The sequence below is a fragment of the Mirounga leonina genome, unplaced genomic scaffold (genome assembly GCF_011800145.1).
Source record: "Mirounga leonina isolate KUSES-001 unplaced genomic scaffold, KU_Mleo_1.0 Mir_125, whole genome shotgun sequence".
NCBI classification, from domain to species: Eukaryota; Metazoa; Chordata; class Mammalia; order Carnivora; family Phocidae; genus Mirounga; species Mirounga leonina.
The window spans coordinates 25,005,320-25,009,480 of NW_023270305.1; the positions used below are offsets into that span (position 1 = coordinate 25,005,320).

At 36.9% G+C, this 4,161-nt stretch overlaps 1 pseudogene; it reads left to right on the top strand.

Moving 5' to 3' along the window:
* Positions 1-261: 261 nt before the first annotated feature.
* Positions 262-387, top strand: LOC118008368 (annotated as a pseudogene).
* The last annotated feature ends 3,774 nt before the right edge of the window (positions 388-4,161 follow it).

Consider the following 4,161-nt stretch of genomic DNA (forward strand, 5'->3'; position numbering starts at 1 on the left):
GACTGAGCTCAGCTCTGAATAGAATGAGGACAGTGGGGATGTATAGCCAAGAAGCAAGGAGGGGGTCAGTGGAAGGAACATTACTAAGAGGATACACCCAAGCTAGGTAGATTTTCGCTAGACTGACTCAACAGGATTCTCGCTGAAGGCAGGCCAGGGTGTTAAGATATCAAGGGTGAGGGATGATGAATTTGATCAGCTATCAAGGTGGGAGGATTTTCACTAAAATGACCCAGCAGGATTTTTGCTAAGATTGGACTAAGCTTAGCGCAGTGACAGTATCGTAGCCAATGAGGTTTATCCGAGGCGCGATTATTGCTAATTGAAAACTAAGACTGGACTAAGTGGGCCAGGGACAGATCCCAAGGTCAGGGCCTTCTCAAGAAGAGGTCTCACGGGCGCCTGGGTGGCTCAGTTGGTTAAGCGACTGCCTTCGGCTCAGGTCATGATCCTGGAGTCCCTGGATCGAGTCCCACATCGGGCTCCCTGCTCGGCAGGGAGCCTGCTTCTGCCTCTGACCCTCCCCCTGCTCATGTGCTCTCTCTATCTCATTCTCTCTGTCTCAAATAAATAAATAAAAAAAATCTTAAAAAAAAAAAGAGGTCTCACAGGAGTGCGACTTAAGTTTGGTCAAGGAGAGAAATTTTATCACTGGTATAAGGGACATAAATATTGTATAGGGCATAAATATCAACTAATATTTATTGAGTGGCTTATGCATATCAGGTACTGTGCCAGGCATTTAGTAAATGTTAATTATTTCATTGAACCCTTAGGATAGTCCTGAAGAGCAGGTGCTATTAGTCTGATTTTCTACACCAGGAAATTGAGGTTCTGAATGGTGATGGGATTTTCACAAGGCTAGACTACAAAGCTGGAATTTGAATCCAGAGTTTTCTGATTCTGCAAACCAGCATCTGTGAGCGCTGCTTTATCTTGTACATGCGTGGCTGTATGGATAGATCTACTCTTACCTCCAGTGAGTAGCACACATTTACTGCAAATGAATGACTGAATGATTATCTGTGAGAATGGCAAGTTACAATTGGTTTCAACAGGTTCAGAGGAACTTCAGATGCTGCCAAAATTAATTTGTGATACAGGGTCAAGGCATACAGCACCTGTCAACCTTATTACCCTAAGCACCACAGTGGAAGGAATCACGAAGTTTTATATTTCTTCCAAGTTATTCCATTGCCTTGGAACTTTGGGCTTCATTCTTTGACCATGCTTGATCTCCTGCCTTCTGACTTGGATGGATCTGAAGCGCCCTTATCTCTGTCATAGCAACAATTCACCCTGAAAGACAGAGGCAGCATCTCCTTGAATAAGAAAAATGAAAATGTGTCACATTTCAAATGTGAATCTGGCTGCAAGTGAGTGGGTGACACACACAAGCACTTTTAAAAAGTGGGAAACAGACATGGTACATATAAGGAAATATGTCATTGAGCAAACATCCTAGGCGTGTTCCCTTCTGTGGTATTATGTAGATAAATATCCCTTCATCAGCCATTTTCCTCCTCTTTCACAGAATTTCTTAATCCCCTGCAGGGACACCATTTTAGGAAACGTTAACAAAGAACCTTAATGTTTTAAAACCAACACAATATACAGGTTTCAAGGGGAGACCTTTTAAGCATTTCTTCCAGAGGCAGGGTTAAATCCCTTAAATTGAGTTTTATTTTAATTTATTTTTAAATATGACTTTAAGACATTACTTCTGTGATAGTTGCATTTTCTTGAGCCAGATGGACTGTGTTTTAATACAAGATCTTTCCTTGGGTAATTTCTATCTTTGTTATAATGTAGGAGAAACAAAATAATTTCTTAATTCCATGGAGATTATGGAAGAATGGTCTAGGCGGAGGTCAGGAATTTTTCACTGGGAGATAGAGGTCTGTGATTTCTCTGGTTCTTGAGAATTCTCCTAATATTTGGTATAGAGCCTAATTCACAGTAGATGCTCGACAAATATTTGCTGGATGAATGAATGGATTTTTGCCTAGCTGAACTGTCCCTGAGCCTTGGACTGGACTATGACAAGGAAGGCTTTGATTCTTCTTTGTTTCAGGTTAGTTAATGGAATCACACTGAAGATAAATAAAAGTTGATTAAAAAAATGAATGGCTAATTTACAAACATTTATATTTAAGTGTTAGGAAATATGGTTAAGATTAGGAAAACAGTTAAGACAATGATTTGTACAGAATTGACTAGTTCAGGCAGCAACTACCTCGCAGATTACAGTTTAACAAGATTAAATGTCACATAGAACATGTATGACAGACAGTGCTTCTGATTTCATCAATTATACACATGAGAAATATTGCCGGTTCGATTTTGGGTTAAGAAATATGTAGGTTTTTTTTTTTTTTATAAGACATTTCAAATTACAACATATCTCAGGCAGCATGCAGGAAAAGTCATTTATTGTACATTTGTTAGGACACACCTTGCAATAAGCTTCCAGTTTTGGGTAGTTAGATCAAGAATATAGAAACCGTTGAAATGATAGTATGGTTGAAATCAGCAGTTGTATTTACTGACTGAGAGAGAGCATTTCTGGTAAAAATAAAACTCTCTGAATTCATTCATTAGGAAAATGCACAGTGAGCATAAACTCAATTCTTTAAAAATTTTTTTTTCCACAATTCTCATTTATTGGTGATACAGCAGCTGCAGGAAATCTCAATTCTGAGAGCTGGTTGTACATAACAGCAGGAATTTTGTGGGCTCACATGATTACAACAAAGATGCTTACCATTTGAAATCACATATTAGAACAACGGTGCTATACAAACATCACAAATATTTGGTGTTTAAGAGTCTTAACAAATATTATGCTGTGGTTATTTCACAAAGAGACTAGATTAACAGGCAGTGTAAATCACATATATCTTAAGATTTTAAAAATACATTTTATACAATAGGTTTCTAATTTCTTCACTAGTATTTAATTTTGGTTTTGTCTCATACTTAGAGTCCTTAAAGAAACTATGAATCTCTGGCTCATGCCAAGAAAGTCAATAGAACTGATATTTCCCCACAGGAATATGGCTGAGTGTACATTGAATTACAGAGTCAAAAAGCAACATCTAACTTATAACAGATTATTTTCAAAATTCAAATAAAATCTAAGTATTTTAAAAGATAGCAGTTTGAACAAAACTATAGGAATCAAAATTTTTATTTACAAATAGTTGAATATATTTTGTAAATGGCTAGTTCTTGCTAACTGCACAAATTAAATGTCCCTGGTACACATAGTCTGTCAGCCTTCTATGCAACACTGTTAGACCTTGGAGTTAACTTACACGAGATGATTAGGTGAGAAGATTAGATGGTAATTTCTATCCAGTCACGACAGTGCTTGAAAGGGAACATGTTAATGCCTTCCATGTTAGACAATGTTAGACAAGGTCATTCACGTTGGTGCCTTTCATTTAAAAGGATTAGCTGAAATTCCCAAAAGTGATTCATTGCAGTGTAAGAATTATAGGGAAGACTGATATATATGCCCTTGAATGTTGGAATGCTAATCAGTATTATGCAGGTAATCCAAGTTACTGTACCTTTCATTCCCGAGGTGTCCGTGTATTACACTGGTTTAAAGAGTATTTTCCTTGGCCCTCAGGAATACAAAACATTGATTTTCAAAAGATAGAGGATGATAGGGTGAGCGTTTCTTATAATTACATTCATAATGAAAGAAATGAACCTACATTTTCATTAAACAATGCTCTTTGGCAGAAGACTATAAATAACCTCCCCTTTTACTTTTCATTTAGAACATTTTCCCTCTTGGTAGTATCAGGGGGTGTGGTCACTTGTTCACTACTGTAAGTTAATAGGAAAACACCACAGATACAAAAATATTTAAGTTTAGCACTTATTTTTGAAAGTTGAATTCAAAATATATCGATTCATTGATACTAGAGAAGATATCTTACACAGGCATTTTTAACAGTGTTGCTTAAGATTATAATTTTAACAATATGGTCGGCAAGGAGGATATGAGAGTACCTTTATTCCCCACTACATGTTATCATTAACATACACTGAATGAGTCCACTGGAATCTTTTTATACATAGTGTTTCCTACAAAATGAGTAATAGATGATGCATTTACCTTAATATCTGTGTGCATGTAGTTGCGTG